The 23,219-nt window shown below is 38.4% G+C and overlaps 1 protein-coding gene across 1 annotated transcript in view; it reads left to right on the forward strand.

Moving 5' to 3' along the window:
- Nucleotides 1-23,219, forward strand: part of LOC128742292 (uncharacterized) — an 88,992-nt gene that overhangs the window by 12,237 nt on the left and 53,536 nt on the right. The window contains exon 2 of the mRNA XM_053838618.1: nt 12,834-12,863. The gene's annotated coding sequence lies outside the window, so the exon portion shown is untranslated. The remainder of the gene's footprint in view (nt 1-12,833; nt 12,864-23,219) is intronic.

Consider the following 23,219-nt stretch of genomic DNA (forward strand, 5'->3'; position numbering starts at 1 on the left):
AATTTTTCCTGACTTTCGAAATCACCATTTGATGGTCATCAATACTTCTTGTTGACATAGATCCCAACGTACAACCACAGCCTAACAGACGTAACACTTCGAACAAATTTTCTAACAAAACATCGTTTCAATGACACCCCTAAAACTTGGAAAAAACACTATCATCACCTGGAGCAGTCTTCGCGCTACGCAAAGCAGCTTCCTATACATTTAGCAATGCTATAAATTTACTTGTATATTATCTGATAACAGCGCCAGCGCAAGCGAGCAGCGTTCTCGCGCAGCGACTGTTGTTTGAGTCTTGGCTTAAGTAAACATTTGAAATGATCGTTTTTATTGGCGATGGAATGAGGCTTCAGTGTTACGTCTGTTAGTCTGTGGTACAACGGTTCCCCAGATGTTCTCACCTGAATGTCGCTTTGAACGGAACGCAAACAGCTGGTCAGACCTACAATGCACTCTGGAGAGTTCATCTTGCAAGATGTGAATACAAGATTAAGCTTTCAAAATAGCCTCAAAATTGTACTACTCTGGATACCGTAGTTGGTCTTGCCAATTTCGACTCCGTGCGTGCTCCCTTGTTGATTCCACGTTAAGTGTTAGTATAGCGGATGAGATATCGAACTCGTTCGTCGCGTTAGCTGCTTTAACATGCTAACAAGCAAAGCCGTCTGTAAACCGCTGTAAACTGTAATCGAGTTTCACTATTTCGTAATTGCGTAATGGTGTTTTCTGTCCAATGACAATGACGATGGGATTCCATGTGGTCATAAAAAGCTGATAGCGTTTATAATCTTTCATTCCAATGTTACAATTTCAATTTCGCTTTCATAATGCGCTACCCAATATGGCAAACAAAGACGTATTCCTACGTCAAAAATATAAAAACGAAACAATTTGAATTTGTAAAATCGATATACAAACACCGCGTTTACTCATTTTCCTAGTCAATCAATAAATTTATGCGTTTTTCTAGTACCTTCAAACGGGGTAACTTGCTACAGTTCTCAACTATGCTACCCATGGATGCATAGTCGATGTAACGACCAGCACCATGATTGTTGAGAAAACGCATATTTATCGTGAAAAACGTTTAAAGCCATATAATCTTTGCTATAAACTTTTTCAATCGAATAATCTGTCAATTTTGTAGAGTTTATTAATCAAAACAGGACTGATGTGGTTTTATGATTCATTCCTCATTTACGAATAAACAGACTGTTTTTTTGAACGATTATTCACATAACTTGGCGTAAAGCTACAAAAACGAATAGGTTACTATGCTGATTGATTATGCGGGGAATTACCTCAACCATTAGCATTACGTGAAACTAATAGCAGAGCAGCTCAATTTTCCTAAGTTTCTCGAATATTTTCGAACAAACATAGGGGAAGGGCGGTAAAGACGGACACCTTAAGGTAAAGACTCAATATCTACTCAAATATAACTGTGTTGATCCCAATTTTCGTATAAACTGAACCTTTAAGTCTCTGTCTAATAAAGTTACAACGTGTGCTGGAAAATTTCTTCCAAATTTTATGCATTTTTTAATATTATAAACATCATGTATAATTCAGAGTTTCTGCGCATGGGCGGGAAAGACGGACACTTGATATGGGAAAGACGGACACTCGCAAAAAGGTGTCACGCGTCGTTGAATTATCAGTATTAAGAAAAATTAACATATTTCATAATGTATTTAGGAAAGAATTGGTTTGGGAAACCCCCTTCCCGATCCCCCCTTTGAGCGAGAAAATAGAATGGTTCCCTTCAATATTTTAATTGGTGACGAATTAATCGTTTCTAAAAGTTGGCTCATTCCAACTGTTATATGACTTCTGGTTACTTTTACATATATAATATGGAAGTATTTGCAATGTTAAATCGTTGTTGGGCGTTGTTGTGAACCCATTTTGTTCAAAATATGTGTGTCCGTCTTACCCTACCGTTGGGTGTCCGTCTTTCCCGACTTGGATACCATTTTTTCAAACTTCAATAACTTTTTCCTGAATATTCAAAAATTCACTAGGTTTCCATTGGATATTCAGTGAAAGATCAAACTAACGCAATGACGACATTGTTTGGCATGAATATGTTGTTTTTTAACGATTTACCAGCTATTTTCTTCACGCACAAAATTACATCGGTTAGCGTTTATACGCATTTTTTCTTTGTTTTGCTTATAAATTTGTCAGCTACGCTGCTAAAAATCAGCAGTTTAGTTCAAAAGTGTTAATTCAATCTATAGAAACATTTCCCATCATTGATTTGCTTCAAAAAATTATTGTTTATGAAATATGACAAGTGTCCGTCTTTCCCGCAGTGTCCGTCTTTACCGCCCTTCCCCTATGTTGTTTGAGTATTGGGCATGTGAACTACATAGTTAAGAGTGCGTAGGACCGAAAAAGTACATTTTGGACATTTTGGTTTTTACGTCAACTTTGCATCCATGGGCAGTATGAGTTCAAGTAAAAACTTATGTGTAGGACATGTGAGGACATTTAATTAATACGAAGTTATTAGATCTAGGGTAGAGTAATTTCACATATTGAAAAAATATATGTGACCAATGTTGGCTGTTGTAGAAATTTTAAACTAGTTTGTTGCTAGTAACCCCTTCAACGGGGTAACTTGCAACAAGCAATATTTTTTTGGAAATTGAATGAATTTACTGATTTGTATGAGTTTCTTTCGACTTGATTATGCAAATGTTGATCAGACTTGCGATTTTTAATGCTTTTATTAGACACATAAGTCCTACGTTACGTTCGTGAAACGTTTTTATGTTATTCATGCAGTTGGTATTCTGTGTCTAGATCCGATCGATGCGGCCTTCTGTAAGGACCATTCCCATATTACGTAACCACTTAGGGAAGTGCGGGTAGGAAATTTTCTTTTTGGCCTCTATGACCATTTTCAGTATACTCCGAGAAATACTGGCATATTTCCGACTTACCGAACGCATCTTACATTCTCCAGCTGTGCTTTTAGTATTGCTTGATGACAAAAAAGCCCAGTTGGCCAACAACCTCCCAGTTGGCCTCAAGGTAAGACGCTGGTCTAATAAGCCAGTCGTCGTATGTTCGAATCTCGGCTGGGAGAGACTGTTAGAGTCAATAGGATCGTAGCACTGACCCCGCCCTGTCCTGTATTCTAACAGCTGGTTGCGAAGTCTGTCGTATAAAAACAGAAGGTCAAATTTCGATAACGGAGTTAGCACCCAGACTTTTTGATGACAAAAAAAACGATAACTTGCCTTGTGAAACTAACGGAACACAGCTTTTTATATCTACCAGCTGTTGCACGTAAAAGCGTTTTAGTTGTAGTTTTATGAATAATATGGTTACAAGCAGGATAAACGAAACTAGTCATCATAAAGGAATTACATATATTGTTTCCTTATTATTCACTTTACTATAAAAAATGCAAGCTAGTTTTTTTTATTTGAAGTGCTTGTGGGCGAAACAAACGTTTTACAGACGAAAAAATAACAATGAATATAATTGTGAGATTTTTTAAAAACAGCAAAAAATCAACAGCAAGGTAACCAATAAACATTTCCAATGCAATTTAAATGCAAGCCAATAAGCATTTAAGTTGCCTTAAATGCTATTTTGGCAAAATATGCGGCTACTTTACTGCTAGCCCACTTATAGTGCTGGCAATGCTTATTTGCAGCTAGTTACCGACAAGAAGAATTTAAATAGAATTGTGGATGCGAATTTACAACAGTTATGAAGTCAAAATGCTGATAAACAGCAACCTGCAGTATACACCAGGGATGCTAATAAACGATTGATTTATTGCTTATACTAATGCTTATTGGTTACCTGGGCATAACACTATGGCTTCTTTGATTCGTTTAGTAACTGAAATAGATTAAAAACTGATGTAACAGATCAAAAAATACAATTAACTCATCCAATATAGCATTGTTTGTTGCAAGTTACCCCATTTGACAGTAGCTATAAGTTTCATCGCCATGATTTCTTAGAAAAGTTCAATTGCTGTCATTTTGCAGCATACAGGTCAAGTATGTCATTCTGAAGTTCTCATTGTCAACCTCGAGTTTACGATATGACCGTGTGAAATTCAGTTCAAACATAATTCCATCAATGTTGCTACATGTCGCTCGCTTGCTGATCGTGATGTAGGCCGCACACGGCGGTCTCCGGTCTCTGCTCTAACCGGACGACCGGCATTGCAAGCATGCAACCGCAAAACTGCAGCACACTTAACATGGATCGAAATTTGTTTCCTACGGATAGTACATCGTAGTTCTGTCGGTAACATTTAGTGTTGTCAGATTGGAAAACTTGGCGCATTTGTCGACCAACATTTGAAAAGGGTGGATAAGCCAACTGTCAAACAGAACGAGTGAGAGTTTATTTTCCTATGCTGCTCCAGCAAAAAATAACTCTCGCTCGGTCTGTTCGACGTTTGGCTCATCCGCCCTTTTCAAATGTTGGTTGACATTTTAGAACGGCGCAAGTGTTGCTGGTTGCACGGTATATATATACCGGTATATACATATATATATATATATATATATATATATATAACTCGAGTTTATATATATATATATATATATATATATATATATATATATATATATATATATATATATATATATATATATATATATATACACGCATGGTTGCCATATTTGCATTTGTATTTTTAACCCAAAATATTTCTGACAGTTCTTGTAATTATCAATGTTAGTAATATTATTATTCAGATAAAATATAAAATATGGGTAAATCTAAATTTTCGACATCCCCGGGCAAAGGTTGTCTATAAAAACATGTAGTCCTCGTTTCAGAAAAATCGGTAGATAATTTCCCAATCCCGATCCCCAAAAACCGGTCGCAGAAGACGTTGTACACACGATCAATTAGATGTGTTGCTCTATAATGCGTTTATTTTGGGAATCAACCGCACTACTAGGCTGTTGATGTGACAACTGGCGATGTTTGTTTTGAGTAGTTTAATATAGATTTTCTTTTTCAAATTCAATTTTTGGAAAACTTGGTCTCATTTAGGTTCACATAAAAAGGTAGCTCTTCGGTCGAAACTGTTGTCGTCGGTTATTCGGTCGCCATTCGGTCTCGTATATTAATGGTGCTAATGATCGGCTAATGGTGGTTTCTCTTGACTGCGTTCTTCGTGCGTTGCTTTCACGCAGCCTGTATAAAACGGGGAGCACGTGCGCATTTTGAGGGATTTCATGTAATGATCGCTGCCATGAAATGTCACCCGAACGATGGGTGTGTCATGTGTGCAGCCGGCGAAACCGCTTATCTATTTTTGTCATCCGGGGTTAGGATGGGTTATAAGTTGGTTATGAAAGACTGCTAGCAGCAATAATTGAAGGATTGTGTGTGGAAGTTTTTTTCTTGTGAATGTGAAGAAACACTATGCAACGACTTACAGAGGTGCAGCTTTGTTCGTGAGTTGGATGTGCAATTAGTTATCTACTGCATCAAAATCTGCCAAGTTAACACTAGCAAAGCAATTAGTTGTTTGCTAGCATTTTTATATGTGCTCAAAGCTTATTTCACATCGACTAGCTTTAATCAGTTATTATTACATAAGTCAATCAGCTTAAGATTGACGAAATAGTAGGTATTTAAAGAAAAAGGTAAATTGATAAAAAAAAGATGATCAGTTTTACGTAGCAAACAAAAATAATTTCGTTGAAATCGTTAGGAAAGAAATATAAACAATAATTAAATCCGATTATGTTTTGTCACAGTTTTTTTTAACAAATTTGAGCTGAACTGGCCATAGTTTTGTTCATCTGCCAGTGGACTGTCTGGACTGATTTATTACGTTAATTTTTACAATTCATTTTCACTCGTACCTACTGCAAATTTCAAAACGTTATGAGCATTTGGAATTTACTTGCTTCTTATGTTTCTTTTCTAATCTCTCAAATGACAACATTCGTAGAGTGTTTGTTACGTTTGTTTGTGCACGACATATTATTGTTTCGAAAAAAAAAATCATATCAATAAACTGCTTTTAAAATGATGGCATCGTTTAATTTAAGAGTGATATAATTGGTTCATCAAACAAAATATATACGACACGATAAATGGTGTCATTCTTCAATCAGACATTGTTTTGTTTACCTTTAATTTTTCGTGGTTGATAGAGATAGACCAGACCAACACATTCGCATTGACATTGAACGCGTACGAACATCGTCCGCATTGGCACGCTGCCGTTTATTGATTAAACAATCAATTTTAGAGAACTCATATTTATACAGTCGGATTGATTCCCTAAAGCAGTAATTTATGCACGAATGACTGCCAGCAAAATATAAACAAACCAAGCAAGGTCGCAGCACTTAAAGCGGAACGAGTTTTGGGGTTTGGGCGTGTCTGTGATATGGGAAATCGCGATGTTTGGTAAATTAGCCTGCGTCTCTACGAGTTTGTTTGTTGGACTGTCATATTGTCAAAGCAAAACGTTTTTACTCGCTACAGTTTAAGTATGCTTTTAGACAATGCCTATAGTAATTTACGAGCAATGATCGCAAAAGTAATTTATCTCACATTGATTGAATTTGATTTTCCCATAAAATCAATGTTTTTCAGTGTGATAAAATGGTCAATGACAGTATGCATTTCTGCAATAAAACAAATTATCTCTATGTTTAAGATGATGGAATTCTCATGTTATTAAATTTAGTTGATAATAGCATGCATGTCGGAATCGACAGTTGTGCAACCAGCCAAACCTACGATATCTGGTTACATTTTGCCATTAAGCTGATTCAAAACTGAGTTTTTCAGTTTAAACATTTGTCCTATGCTAACGTAACGAGAACGACGACCGGTCCTTAACTATGGTAACTGTGTTGGCAAACAATAATAATCGGCAATCATGTGTGATCGTGAACCAACCTCATAGGTTTTACAGACCTAGCGGCACGGCACTTAACCAGCCGGAACAAGTGTAATCTCATTCGGTGCAACTGTTTCGTAAACCTGTTTCGCAAAATAGGTTTACCCGAACGGGGCGGCTTGTATGAATGTACTGATTTACACAGAAAACATACGGATGAAAGTTTGTTATTGTTGTTATTGAGTATGCCGTTCCTTTGGTTTCTGTTTCTACACAGCATAAGACTATGTTTATGATATAAACATAGACAAACCTAGCATTATCTTTGCTGGACTTGAAGCTTACAATACTGCAATTACACAGTCATTGACAATTGTCAATCATTGCCAGAGTAAACATTGTTATGTTCTGCTAAGTGATAGTTATAATTTAATTAGACGGATATGGTAATCCAATTGATCGATAAAGGGCTGAAATATTTCCCTTGTACATGTAGGTTTACGGCTAGAAAAATCCCGTTGATTGCCAACTCAATGCTGTCAGTGTAGGTGCACCTGGGTCTAGGAGTACCGTTCGCTCGAAAACTTTCCCCTTGAAACGATGGATATTTCGTTAGCTAAGCTACCTACATGTTACCTCTTTTTCAACAGCATTGCAATTTGGGCGTGCTTTTCCATCGTTGAATGAATTGGCACATAGTGTGTTGAATTTGCACTGAAAGTTGACTAAAACACAAACCTTGAACGTGTTGGCATTCGACGAGCTATTGTGTTACTGTTTTGGCTAGGACCAAACAATGCATGGGATATAGTATGCGGGTAATGCCATCACCAAAATGTGTGAATTGCATTGACCCAAACAAACGTATTGTTCACCTTGCATGCGTCGTGTTCTTTGATCTTTCTTTTAGACATGTCAAAAAATCCGACAAGATGATCATTTTTATTTATAAAAGAGTTGCTAATGGTCATATAAATTGTGTGTCATTTTTCTCTAAATTAAAACTAAACATTGATTGGTGAATACACTCAAGTCGCTTTTTACGCGAAGGATACGTTCCGCGTAAAACAAAATCACGTAAAAACCGCGTAAATTCCGAAAATCGCGTTGAACAAAAACAAAAATTCGCGTAACAAAACTTTGTGGATTTCAACGTTACGTGAAAAAATAGACCAATTGAGCACATCCGCGTAAATTCCGTAAATCGCGTTGAAACCGTGTAAATTCCGAAATTTTTTTTGTTAGGTGAAACGTTACGTGAAATTTGATTTCAATCCAAAATTAAACACCCGTTTTAATCCACTTAGTGGCGAAAGGAAACTTTTACTTTGGTGGCGACGGTCTTCTATCAATCCGTCCATTTCTTTATATATTTTGAGGCGGCGTACGATTCAGTTTATGCTTGAACTTATTATCCAACAATACTGATTACGTATCAGTGTTACCTTTGATGGTTCAAAATCAAGTGTCAGAATAGCGGGTAAGACATCGGACTCATTCGTGACATTAGAGGCCGCCGACTGCAAGGCAAATCGCGTACCCGTTGGATTAACGCTGTTGATGAGGATGCTAGAACAGCGGGTGTTGGGGGTGATTAGCTTGGAAACGACTCCTATATTCGGCCCGAATTCGATAAGCGGATTGTTATCGAAAATGCAAATAAGGCTTGCTCGCGATAAAATTTGGACACCCCTAAATACACACTGCTTCGGAAATACCGTCATCCGGGGATACTTGCAACACCGGGGTTACTTGCAACACTTTTGCGCGTCGCGCTTTTGACAGCTCTAGAGCATTTGTTTGTTAACATAACCATTTGTAGTCAAAGAGGTTTTAAAGAAGGGACGTTTGCCTATTGTTTAGTTAAGTTTAATCCATTATATTATTGATTTGCTTGTTTTTATACGACTGGAAAGTAATTTCATTTTCAGAGTAGGAAAATTGGATGCGCAAAGTTGCGTCAGTGCATTAACATGAAATTATTTTTTATCGTTTGGTTCCTGTACACAATTAGTACATCATATAAGCTAACAAATAGCAACTTTGAGCTTTATTTATATTTTGAACTTGGGGAAGTAACGATGGATTCGTGTTGTTACTTCCAATATGGCGCGACTTGCGGCACTTGTAAAATAGATAATTAGAGCAATAGATAGTATGTAAACAATATGTTTGCACCTGTACGATGTTATTTTGTTTATTGCCATCTCCAGAAAAATTCAAATTGTGAAAAAATCCACGTGCCTTGAAACGGCAATTTGAAGTTCGCCGACATGCTGCATTTTCATCGAATATCTTCAAAAAAGCGATAGATAAAATTGGGAAACAAAACATGCCTCCAGTATCACTTGTTTTACTAGCAATATACACAAAATATCTAAAAATGCTCATTCGCGGTTTGAAATCAAATTTAAAATCATAAGAAACGCAAAATCAGAAAAGTGTTGCAAGTAACCCCGTTTACTGGGTAACTTGCAACACCCCTATTTTCGGTTCATTCTACAGGCTCTGTTAGTTGATAATTTTTCTTATAATCATAAATCAAAAGTACTGACCACTATGCAAGTTTTGGCTACTTACACTTGGATCTAAACGGTACACTTCGAAAGTTATACCAAGTCAAAGTTCAAAAGTGTTGCAAGTATCCACGGATGATGGTACATTAACAATGAGTGAAATATTTTGCAGAGTGGTAGACGTATGTCTGATTTTTCTGAAAATATAACGCTTGTTTATATTACAAGCGCTCAGCGTAAAATGGCTTCGAAAGAAGAGCAGGTGCGAAAAGCAATTGCGTGCGGTCGCAATGAAAATCCGGATCTCTCGTTAAGAAAACTTGCCGAAAAGCTTGGATTTTCTCCAGGCACTGTTCACAGTGTTTTAAAATCGTTCGATACTCGCTTGAAAACAGCTAGGAAGAAGGGAAGTGGAACAAAAACGGATCTGAGGAACCACCACAAGGATGCGAAGGTAAAACAAATATTACGGAGGAGGCCAGATCTTTCTGTACGTACCATTGCTCGTAAAATAAAAATGTCGCCAACATTCGTGCACACTTCTAAGCAATGACAAGGCATGAAGTCTTTCAAGGTGAGGACTGTGCCAAACCGTAATGATAAGCAAAATACGACGGCCAAAACACGCGCTCGTAAGCTTTATCGCGAATATTTAGCGAAGTTTCCATGCGTTATAATGGAAACTTCTAGCAAATTTGTGTTATTGCAAAATTGAGTCCAGGTTTTGTTGCGAACAAGCTTTAGTAGACGCACGACACCTCTAAGCTTCCGCACCCGAGCCGAGTCAAATAAACGAACTTGTAAAAAGTCCCTTCGAATACCAGTTAAATGTGCATTATCTGTGACAAGGTACATTCATCGGATGACCTCGTATATCTCGGAGTATATTCCTCCTACTGGTTCTTTGCTGAAAACTATTTTGGCTACTTTTTCGTCGGACATTCTGGCCACGTGCCCAGCCCATCGTAGCCTGCCACATTGTACTATATTCACTGTATCACCATATCTGGCTACAAAATCTTTAGGAAGTCCGAGTCGTTGTTGCTATTCGTTGTTTTAGCGCGCAGTTTACACCGTTTACAACTATGACTACTTAATGTCGTTCGCCATCAAGCTCCACGTCGGCACAAATACCGCCCAAGTAACAATTTGGGTTTTATTAAACTCATATGATGGCATTTAAGACCACAACTGGTCATGAAAACTGCCATAAGAGTACAATAAAACTCACATTGTTGCTTGGGCGTGAGCCTGCCGTAAGACGGCCACCTACTCAGTCTGCTATTCGCTTTGCCAAATCACCGAAGCAAGTGACTTAAGCGCCACCTCGTGAGAGAGTCACTTGCCACGTTCAGGCTTGCCCGGCCAGAAACTCCACTTCAGGGCGGATCAGTTCAATAGACCCAAAAGGGGAAAACAAAACAGCAGACGCAATCCGTCAAAGGTACTCAGTCTACGACGAAACAGTCTCGAAAGTCCTCAGAAATCCGTTAAAAATCCCTGGCATCAAAAAACTAACTCGTTTTTTCTCATCACTGGTCATCCAAACTCTGTACGAACAAATCACTGACCATCCGAGTGCGGGGACTGATTTCCTAAGCAGTCCAACTTGGAGTACTGAACAACAAAACCAAACAAACTAAGACGAACGCGAGACGTGAGACACCTTTAAACTCTTCAAACATCACTCCATTAATAGTAATAACGAAAAGAAATTTGCGAATTTTACAACTTTTATTATACATCTTACATGCTTTCTTTACCTAGGATTTTTATTGAACTATTCTAATATTTTTGTATGAAACCATATAAATGTATGTGTTGGCTTCATAGGTTGGCTTTTGGTCTACCCAACGCAGGGATTTTATAGCATACACGCTTCGATTGTCGAAGACACACTACCGTACGGCGATTCTGCAATCCCAGTACCGCAGCTGCAGTAAATCAGTTTAGAATTCGACGTTCCGGTTCCGATTCTGATGATACCGACGTTATCCGCAAAACTATTTTGACGTTTGATTTTGACCCATCAAGTGTCGTACGAATCAGTTTTAGCTCACCGAAAAATTATGTTTTTGCATACTGCCACTGCGCATTTCGTTTGATTGAATCGTACGCCGCCTTAAATTTCAACAAACATGATAGTAGTACACCCGGAACTTGTCTAGTAACAGACGTATGGCAAACATCGAGGACGGATCTTCACGAAAATCTGCTTGGTACTCGTCGACAGACTCCGATAACGGTCTCACCTTATAGGGCATGTCATGCATTGATAACCTCGGGTCGATGTTCTTTTTAAAAATAAATGACAAGGGCACATGATGGCATCCAATGACCCCCGCACCGGCATTTATTCTTCACCCAGATCCTAACAATGATCCGGTGGATTATTGCCTCGTACGCTCACCGTCCGCCTTTAGAAGTTCCGACAGTTCTGTTATCTTTCTGTTTTTCGTTTTGACTATCGCTCATGATTCTTATCTTGTTTCAGCTATTCTCTATATTTACGTGTCCATTCAACAGTGTCTGGAATTACTCCTCCTATCTGACCGCTACCGCCATGTTGTCAGTAACTAGGTTTCCAACACTATCATTGCACAGTACCATAGTAAAATTCCTGCTTCCTACCGTTTTGTTGAAACCCCATGCGTCATTCCTATGGCGAAGGACTCCTGCTTTTTTAGACTATGAACGGTGTCCACTCTTACGTGAGCGAGCGTGAGAAGCAAAGCATCCAACGCTTACTCCTGTGATGTAAGCTTACGACATACTGCCCCTGGTGTTGTACGCATACATTCTGCTACCTACGCACTCGCGAGCGCACAGTCTCGTAGCGTCTTTCTGCACAGCCTGCTAAAGAACCCAATAGTTCGTAGACTGCCAACACCTGGTGAGCACGGGCCGCAAACTAGGATGCTTGGATACAGATTTTGCTTTACTTCTTTATTTGATCTTTATCTTACGCCCTCGCTTATACACGCGGGTAAGAGTGGCAGCCCTCGCGAGCGATGAAGTATCAACTGCTGAGTTGCAATGACACTCACAAAAATTGGTCGTAGTCGCATTGCATGGAAAAATAATAAAGGGAGTAAGAAATAAGAAAAGAGATGCTCATGCAAGTGTGGTCGTTAGAAGCAAAGCAAGGCAAAACCTAGATGCTACATCCCGTATTCGAAACATGACCTTCTGTTTTTATTTGACAGACTGTGGTCAGCTGTTAGAGTATAAGACAATTATTTAGCTTTGAAGTTCATTGGAGTCATTTCACTTGGATGAAAATTTCATATATTGCTTCACCGTAGAAGGGAACGGCTAAAAATCGATTATAAAATATATTACCTGTATTGGAAGAATATTATAGTACTAAAAGCACCTTTTAGAATGTAGGCAACACCTATATTCAACTAAAATAATTTGTCCTTATTTTTAACTGTTTATTTTTTATTATATTGCAGAGAATACCTGCCGATCTTGATCATTACCTGGTAAGTATTTTATTCGTATTTTTTCTGACTGAAGATACGTGGCAAAGGCACGCACAGGTACGGGCAGGGATGCCAGGTGATTTTTTGAAAAGTCTTCACGAATCAAGGAAAAATGTCTTTATTTGTCTTCCTTCGGCTTTCTGCCCATTTAAATTGCATGGTGAAGACATGTCTTCACATGTCTTCAAGCGAAGACATTTCACTTTTTTGTAACCAAAATGTCTTCAAAATGAAGACATGTCTTCACTTTTGGCATCTCTGGGTACGGGGGCTATCTTAAAAGCATTCGTCACAAGTTTAGTACTTGTAGGCTGTACCAGAATGTCTCAAGCAAGAATCTCTCATTGCCACTTACGTCCTTTTGTAAAGTACCCGAGAAATAGATATATTTAGTGAGAATCAGTTCTTTTCGTATTCGTCAAACTGCGTAGCATATCTGTGCAAAAACAGTTAACTACTCCGAAAATTTCACTGAGTCAGTTGGTAAAAATGGTAATCATTGGAACAGTTCGAAACGTGATTCAGAAGTAAAGCAATGCAAAGCAAAGCCTAGGTGGTACATTCCGTTCTCGAAACTTGACCTTCTGAATTATACGACCGACTTCGCAGCCAGTTGTTAGAGTGCAGGACAATTTCAGAGCCAGTTGCTTCGATCCTATTGACTTTAACAGCCTCTCCCAGTCGAGATTCGAACATACGATTCAGAAGTATGATGAGAAATATACGGGACAAGAAGACTGAACGTAAGCTACGGTATTGTGAAAAATGTGGGAATCTATGCCCAATTTGGAATGATCTGTTATCATAATCCAAAGTTGGGTGTTGCCTAACATTGAAGTCTTCTGTGTTAAGATTGTAGAACACTCTAAAAGTAATAGACTTAATTTTTAATGAAACGAAACAAGGGCATCTTTACTTTCGTTTCCTTTCGCAAGAAATATTTTTGAGGATAGAGTTGCAAATAGTTGTCTATTCAGCATTTCTCTGTTAGCGAATCTCTAATATCTCAAATATCTTCAAACCAGTTTCGAAATTCTCTGATAGGCTGAGCTACCTTTCACGTTTATGTTTGCGGCGTGACATTATATGTTGTTCGCTTCCAATCACCACAGAATTCCCCGGGTGGTGTCGATCGTTTCACATCGTTTGACGCGAAGGTTTCACCTTCGGTTTGGACGTGCACTGTGCCTCGTCAGAAAGAGCACTTTCTGCACAATGATCCTGCAGGCGGACAGCAGACATGGATGAAGGCTTGCAAAACCTTCACTCTCTGGAAAGACTTCCGCGGTCTAAATGTGTTAATCGCAAAACCGGAAAGCAAATGGATAAAAGGAAAGGAGAGAACGAGTGAACATAGCATAGTGTAGCTGATTTTTTTTACGTTTCTCTGTGCAACTAGCTTGCGGTTAAGTAAGAACCGCATGAGAGGAAATTGCTGTCGAAATAACCGCAACGATGAACTCTGTGCCGCGGTTGATTGAACCTCATTTCGAATCAACGTAGCAAGTCTACAAAAAAGTCTTGCAGACATGCTAAGCAAGAACTGTTTTATGCTGTATCGTAAAAATAAACTGCCGGTGATTGGAAATGTTGAGCCGTTTACAAGTCATTCCTATGTTCAAGATGTGTTGGTCTCGTTTATCGCAAAAGGCAATTTGGAATGGTCTCATCAGCTGGCCATGATTTGTTTGCTAGGTTGTGGTAAATCCAAAAACTAGTTGTTATTCGTTGAAGCGTTAACAACTTTGCATGGAAATCAGCAGTGCATAGAATATTGTACTGTAACTAAACCGGCACTTTGGCAGTGAAGTCAACCGTCAAATTATAGTTTTCTGTGGACATTTATTGCCGGCAGGGTTCATAACGGTTCCGAAAAGAAACGAGTCTTAACGCATGGTGTTCTTTTGACCGACGTCGGTTAATTAGTCCAAACAGTAAGAACGTGCGCGGTCCATTAAATAATTCCAAAACTGTCGCGTCGGTATATTCGTTTTATCTTCCAGAAGAGCTCCGTCTAATTGAAAGAAATCTAGTGAAAGTAGAAGATATGACATGCAGCGGGAACCTGGTATCTAATTTTTCCCTTCACACTTGTGACCTTTAGCGGTCAATGTACAAAGACTTTCCGAGAAGAGAGTGGAAACGTGTATAATTAAGCCATGACTGCGTGACTTTATCCACGGACCACGGAAGCAGTGTAGATTGAAATGATTCGGTCTCTAGTTGCCAGTGCCAGTGCCTTATTTTTTCGATTACCCATATGAACATTAAGGTCCAATTTACTTTATCGGGGTATGAGTCAATGCAGTATATACTAGTCTGGACTACTTAAAGTCAAAAAATGCTGCAGTTTAACACATAATTAACATTTTTCCTACAGCCATGCAATTGATACCGGCAGTTTTCATAAAATAAATGCATGTTTTTCTTTAGTGCTCTTACAGGCGAAAGAAGCGCTACTTTTAACTGGTTCAATTTCCCACTGAAAAAAAAAATAAACCGAGAAAAACATAATTTGAATATACCCTCCTCTCCGCTCGCTCCGCTCAGCTTTGGGCAGGTGTGTGCAGTCGGCAATCGCAGTTGGATGCTGATATTATTATACAACATTGCGGTGCATCACTCGTGGTGAGTGCCCGTACTAGCGGATATCGCACCATCAGAGACTCGAACTTGCTGGAGCACAGCATGTGAATATCACGATCAACGTGTACCCACATGTTGCCGGCACCGTTATGAGGCTGAGGTGCTTATCGCCGCCAGGGAAAGTGAAGTAGATTAGACACGGGCACAATGCAAGCATTAGATAGATGGGCATGAGATGAGAAAGTTTCGAACGAAATTTCAGCATGGGTTCGTTTGGGTTTGGTTTAACCCAGGGCGCAGGGGATTGCAGAAATAATGTTTGTTCGCGAATTTTGTTTTCCGACAAATCACTTTGTGTGAATCTAATTGCAGTAGCTTCCCTGTGTTGAAGCTGTGAGACGGAAACGTTATGCCACGGACGATAGTTTTCGTTCAATCGGGGCTGACCGGTGGAAAAGTTGGGAGAAAAATGTTTTCGGTAATAGCTGTGGTTGATAGGAAATAATCGATAGTGCAATGGTTAGTTTGTTGAACTGTTGTTAAACCGTTGCGGGAAATTTGCAAATGGTACTCAACCTGGAAGCCTGTTTTAATTTATCTGGCGGTAGGATTTAGTGCTTGTATGTTTTGATTACCTGATTGGAAAAGTACAATAGTACTGGGTATGGGGTTTTCAATTATTATCGTTTTCCTTCAGCATAGAGCAAAGTGGCTCGTATCGTTTCAGTCTTAAATAGCGGTATTGGACTACTAGTAAACAATTCCCAGATGTCTTCGATGTTCCAATTCACTTTCGATCTAGTCGAACCATCTCGCACGTTGGGTCCCTCTGTTCTTGATGTCGGTGGAGCTGTTGGAGGAAACTGTTTTCGCCGCACTGTCATCCGGCATCGTTACGATGTGTCCGATCTACTGTAACCTTCCGACTTTTGCCAGGTATACGATGTGTTTCTTCCCAAGCACTGCTTGTAACTCCTGATTCATGTCCTCCATGAGCATCAATGCTTCAAGTTAACAAAAACTACCGTTTTAATAAGTATTTTGTACATTGCTAGCTTCATACGCAAAGCATGTTTCTTGATTGTAGCGTTTTTGAAAGGCAATGTAGGCCAGATATCCTGATTGAACAATCTCAAATTCTCAAACTCATCTACCACTTCTAGTTCGTCGCCGAGTTGTCAACGATTACCGTCCGGCCATCATTCGACCGTTCGAGGGTTGAAGTGCCTAACTCCTCGGAATGAGACAGTTTCTGATCCAGATCGGACAGGTGGTTGATTTTAGCACGTAAGCACCAAAATTTGTAAATATTTTGGCGGGCATCCAACCTTCATGATATATCATGATGTCTGAACTTTCTCATTTTTAATTTAGTGCTTTATAATTTTGATAACGTACAGAAACACAGAAGATTGGATATGATTCTGCGTGCGGATGTAACTTTTATGTCATCGAAATTAAGCTTTTTGGGTGGGAGGCAACTAAATTTTGGAATTTATTTCTCCTGCTGTCAAAAAACGTCAAAGATATTTGAAGGTAAGCTTCCGTTTGATGTCGGAACAGGAGCGTTGTACGGCCATCATGTCAACTTTGCGAATGTATCTCTTGATTCTACCAATGAACTGTTTGCAATTCGTGGCTCTTTAGTTATTTTTGTAGACCAAGTGGCTCAAAATCCCAAAGAAGTCTTCGATTGGGCGACACTGAGGCAGATTTGTCGGGTTGTGGTCTTTGGGTACAAATGGGATCGAATGGGTATTCAGGAAGGACTGTGTTTTTAGGTGTAATGCGATGATGCTTTATCCGGCCAAAACACGTATTGTCCATCTGTATGATGTTTTTGTAGAAATCAAAATTTTCTTCATTCGTTCTGGTACAATAAAATAGAGTACTTAGTCTTGAGAAAATAGTTATAACATATTAAAATTGTATGTCGGCAAAGTACAGTAGACTCTCGGAAAAGTTAACTCTCTAAAAAGTTAATTGTTCAGAAAAGTTAAGCGAATGTCGTCTCTCATGCAACGCTCTAAAAAGTTAATTTTTACCTTAACTTTTCTGAGAGTTTGAATTTGTTGGTTGTCCAAGCGTTCGTATACACACGTGTGTTTACCTTCTATCTTTATTTCTCATTTTTCGGTTTATTGTCGCCTTTCCACAGTCATACAGAGTCATACAGAGTCGCATCATAATTAAACTCTTGTACCGGATAGTTGCAACAATAGCATATTGAACTATTTGCTAGTTACACATAGCTACTTCAGGATTATAGATAACATACTGGAAAAGCGCAAACTCAGATTGAATTTTAAATGCAAAAGAAGGAACAGCAAGAAACTAAAAATAAGCGCGAACATTATCAAATCGTAGTCGCAGACTATACGAAAAAATAAACAGAAGTAAACTAATGTAACCGACTATTTTAAACTTACTAAAAGGAACTAAGTATTATTTCATAAAGATCTTGCTACATATTTCTTTGCATTACAATTTCAAAATACATAAAAATGTGTATCCTATATCCCGCAGTGCATTTTTCGCTTTTGTATTTATCATTTTCAATGATATTTAGGACTACTCGGAAAAGTTAATATTTCGGAAAAGTTAATCGACCCATCCCCCATTCGATTAACTTTTCCGAGAGTTTACTGTACTTTCATTGGCGAAAGAAAAGACAAAAAGGCTGCATTTAGAAACCTGCTGAAAATACCCTCCCGTACCCTACTATTTATACAATACAATTTTCGAACGCGGAAACTTTTCTATTGAACGCGAATACTACTTTTCCCGAAAAATGAACTAGAATAGGGTAGAGGATCCATATTTCGCCAGGAGCCATATTTCGCCAGTTGATGAAACCAAAGCCTTATTGCATATTTTTGGTAGACTTAAAAGAAATTATTTGACGAATTGGTAAAATTGATGTCCTCAATTGTCCAAGTTGGTTCAAAGTGATTCTGTGCGGCTTTCCGCACCCGTTCGCCTATACGAAAATCATAGCGGTAAGGTTTTCTGGAAGGTGATCTAAGTTGAGAAGACTGCTGGTCCCGTCGCGATGGTATCCGGCGGTACGAATGGTACGTTCAATTATTGAAAAACATCAAATATGATACCTACTTGCGGTAATTATCAAATAAAATAAAATCTTGATATGCCGTTTGCTTTCCATTCTCGATTTTTAGCTAGGTTCAATAAATAACATAAACAAAGTTACAGCCGTGTGCTCTGTAGCCAGTATTCCGTATATACAGAATATAACAAGACAATGTATTTAATTTGGCAACGAGGATATTGAACAACTGGTGTACCTCAAGAGAGATGTCTTACTGTCTTATTGAAAAGTTTACACACCATTTACAAGATATTTTATATGAGCATGAATGTCTGTTCTCTGCGATTGTACCTCGAAGCTAACTGGGCGGCATGAAAGGAAATAACACAGTACACTGGTTGAAAAAGTTAACACAAAAAAATGTCCACAACTGAAAGTTGTGACCCTGACACCTAGTTGATAAGGGCACATAATAGAACTAACTTCTTCTTCTGTCTTTCAATAAAGCAAAAAATAAACGTTGTATCGTAAACCCAGTGGAGGAGAAAATTTATCAATCACTGGGTATTAACGTCTTTCAAACTCACTGTTTACAGCCTTCAGGTGCTGTTTTTCGAATCATTGTTCATAAAGCTCACTTATCACTTTTGAGCCTTAATGCATAAAGATGTTTAAACCAAACCACGAGAAACAAACAAAATAATGGACAAACTACTACTGTCATATTACCTCTTTTTTCCATGTGGGGACCATCACTGCGACCAGTATAGTTGATCTATTGTGATATCGCTCGGATGATTGCTGTAACCTGCACTGCATTTCTTTTTGCTATGATCGCTATTGAGTGAGCGATATGCTAATTAAATTTTATGCGTGCTTGTGTGTATTGGAGTTTACCATTCCTTCAACGCTTGATCTACTTTTTCCACTCGTTCGTCGCTGCCAGTGCTGTCCCATATTATAGTCGTCCCTGGCTACCCTAGTAGCACAGTTGTTACAAACTAGTTGCGGCAACCGATATGTGACTAATTTTAGTCATAAATGAGTTGCAGCAACTAAAAGTGCCAAATTTGTGCTGCTTGGGTAGGACTCATTCGTTGCTCTGATCAGTACACTTAACTATAGGAGGAACATTTGCGCTGTCAAGAGGCTTCAGTGGGTAATATAGAATTCAGCATGAACGAAGGGTAATTGAGAGACCAGAGAATAAACCCATGCTAACGTCACTTGACATCGAATGGCTTGATTCTACTAAGATTCGAACCCACGACCACTCGCTTGATTCGGTAACCTTGCGGCTGTGGAGCCCTCTGTCACATTACCTTACACAAATGAAGGATTGTTTTTATTACCAACTCTTCCCATACGTTGAAGACATTTTACCAATTCTATTCAATTTTATCAGTAGCACATCGTTGCCACAACACAATACATTCTCTTTTGGTTACTCTTCCAATGTACACATGTACACTACAACTGTATTGTGAAATTTGCCTAGGCCTGTGACGTTCTTCCCAAGCAGAGACATCAAGTTGGTCTAGGTTCAATCGTCGTAAAGAATGTTCGACCTGTTGGGATGAGGAAGTTTTGTCACTTTTTCTAGTGCACTTCCCTAACACAGACATCAAATTGGTCTAGGCTTAATCGTTGTACAAAAAATATCTTTGACCTGTTGGGACAAGGCGATTTTATCACTTTTTCTGGTGTACTTTCCAAGTAGAGACATCAAAGTGGTCTAGGTTCAACCGTCGTAATGCATCTTTTCCTGTTCGTACGGGCAGATTCGGTCACTTTTTTTTCTAAAAACACGTCAAAACTTTGATGACGTCTTCTCCAACCAATCACAACAAATATTTTCTCGTTGGACAATGCTTGATAATCAAGAATCAATATTTTTATTTATTTCAATCGACGCATAGAACATTCTCCGATCGACTGGTGCAAAAATACTTAAAATCGATCAAGAAACCGTTATTAGCGTTCAAAACCTGTCCACTTTTTAAATAGATTTTTTGGAATGGCTTCCTGATACTCGTTATCTTCCAGGAAGATGTACACTACGTCAAAAAAAAGCAAAAAAAAAATGCACGCTGAAGGACCGTTCTCTCAAATTGAGAGTCTCAATAGAATTTGGCATTTGCATATGAAATCTGCTAAAAAATGAAAAATCTTAAACGACCTTCTCCGATTTGAATGAAACTATCAACATGTCTTCAGTAAAAGAAACCAGGTCAGCTGACAATTGTGACTCAAGACTAGCTTTAAGGTGGGCGTACCTTTTTTGCTTTTGAAATTATTAAAAATCATAACTCAAAAATTCTTGATTATAGCCGGTTACCTGCCACGGATTGCCGCTTGTTATCAGAACAGGTTCTCGTCAACAGTCCGGATATCGTTAGCTACTAAGATGCGTCGCCTGGGGCCTTTGGGTCTACTTCTTTTCCGTTTTTCTTGTGGATCTCAGTCGAGTACTTTTCTGCAGATCACGTTCGCTCCTTTTTATTTCAGATTTGGTTTCTATTCCGTGTATTTTGATACTAACTTTGTAACGATTCAACCAGTTCCAGTGTGTCCAGTGTAGTGCGGTACAAATTCGACGTAATAAAACGCCGCTCCTGTAAAAACACAATTTTCAAACTTCATGTAACTTTTTCTTAGAAAGTAATCAATGTATTGAAACAAACTTTATTTTTGTTTTGCTGGTAAAAGTTTGGAAAAGACTTTTAAAACTTTTGAACTTTGTAAACAAGGTTTTAGATAGAGCTTTAGATAAAACTAAAACAACTAAACATAAAATTTTGTCTTTTTTTCTCTGGCTGTATTTTGTGTTTAAAGCTAAATAGTAGTTAAAGTATCCACAGTATACTGAACAAACTAACTAGTTCAAGCTAGCATACTAGAAAGGATGACATAACTAAAAATACCGCTTCAGTATTGCAGAAGACTACACTCGGTGACTGCACATAAATGGAGCGCTCATGATGTTTAATTGACACACACGACGCGATCCCAGTTGAATGCCCCGCTAATAGTGCTTGAACAAACCTTCAGACTCAACGAGTGCATAAATACGTACTCGTATATGTTCATTCATTTTTGGCAATGCGATTTAGAAATGCAAAAAACGAACCAGCTTGTCCGAAAATAACCAATACGGTTTTGATCTAACGCCCCCTACGAGTAAAAGTTTCATCAGCAATCGCGATAATTATGCACAAATACAGATTTGGCTGTAACAAGTTCCACTCGAACTGGTTTCTTTCCATCCTTCGCTTCAACTTTGAGCCATCAATAGGGTTGATGGTTTGATTCTTAACTGATTATTCTTTATAAATGGTTTCTAAATTAGAAATTTACTTTTTTATTATTTTATTTTAAATTTAAGGGGGATTTATAGTCCTATTTCTAGTAGAAATATTATGCACGGCATTTTCATTCGAACCATAAATTACGTGCATATCGAGTATGAATTGCAGAAATCTGTCAGGGGTACATGAAAGCAGTAATTTCAAGTCGAATAAAACGGTACTTTTATAGTATGCTTATTAAATAATGAAATTGTTGTTTGCATGGAAAAGAGGTGCCCCCGCACGTCATAATGCAATATATCTGTATGAATATCTTTGAGGCTGGGTCGTCACAATGATCGCTTGGAGTATGACATGGCGACAGGTCATTATGACGGGCCCGTCCCGCTCCCCGAGGAGAGGAGCAGTGCGATGCGTATGATGACGATGATCCAGGATGATATATTAATTTATGACCCGACACCGAAAGAAACATTATTTCTGGTATTAAGGCGACGTCGTGAACAAAATGCCATTTCGGCGAGAAATTTCCTTAAATGGATGAAATGAAAGATACATATCTAGAGGTAATAAATTAATGAAAGTTGTCATGGCACAATTCTTCCATTTCTGGAGATACGGGATTATGTAAACTGGCTTCGCGATTGTAATAAACGAAATGCAAATTAGTATAATATGTAGAATGCAATATCAATAATGATTGCGGATTGGGGAGAGTATTGAAATTTTCTGTAATCTTTTTTCCGGCAAACACGGAACTCAGTTATTGATATGCATTGATTTTTTTTCAACTGACGGTAGGTTGTTTTCTATACCGGTTGTGCCGTGTGCATTCAATAAATCGTATTGTATGACTGTAAAACGAAATCTTATTTCTCTTGGCAAACTCACTCAACAGTTCATGAACATTGATGACGAAAAAAACTAAGATCTACTAGAATCTTTCCGGTTCAGTTAATAATGGTATTTCTCTGCTCATTGATTGCAAATGCTTGCTATTAGATGATAAGATAACCAGCAGAGTGAAAGGTGTATAATCGAGTACAGCATCTGCACCTGCCAGCTGGGTTGATCATGAAGTTTTAACTGGACAGCAGTTTGTGGAAACGAATATTAAATTATGGCATTGAAATGAAAGTTTTCAGTCATTTATCATTGTATAAAATTAAACCATCCTTGTGTCGTTAGATGGAAAAATGCCCATTAATTTAGTGATTTTAATTTAAAGAGATGGCAGCTGTAGTTATTGATGGAAAATGCAATTTCTTCACAATTTTCCTAATTTTTATGTGACAATTTATACATCAACTGCGTGTTGTGATTTCGCTTATCTTTATCAATTTTAATAAAAAAAAGCGACCGAGCCCGCTCGTCTTAACAGATCGAGGAAAATTGGCTTCTTTTCAACCTAGA

This window comes from Sabethes cyaneus, chromosome 3 (genome assembly GCF_943734655.1).
Source record: "Sabethes cyaneus chromosome 3, idSabCyanKW18_F2, whole genome shotgun sequence".
Taxonomy (NCBI): domain Eukaryota; kingdom Metazoa; phylum Arthropoda; class Insecta; order Diptera; family Culicidae; genus Sabethes; species Sabethes cyaneus.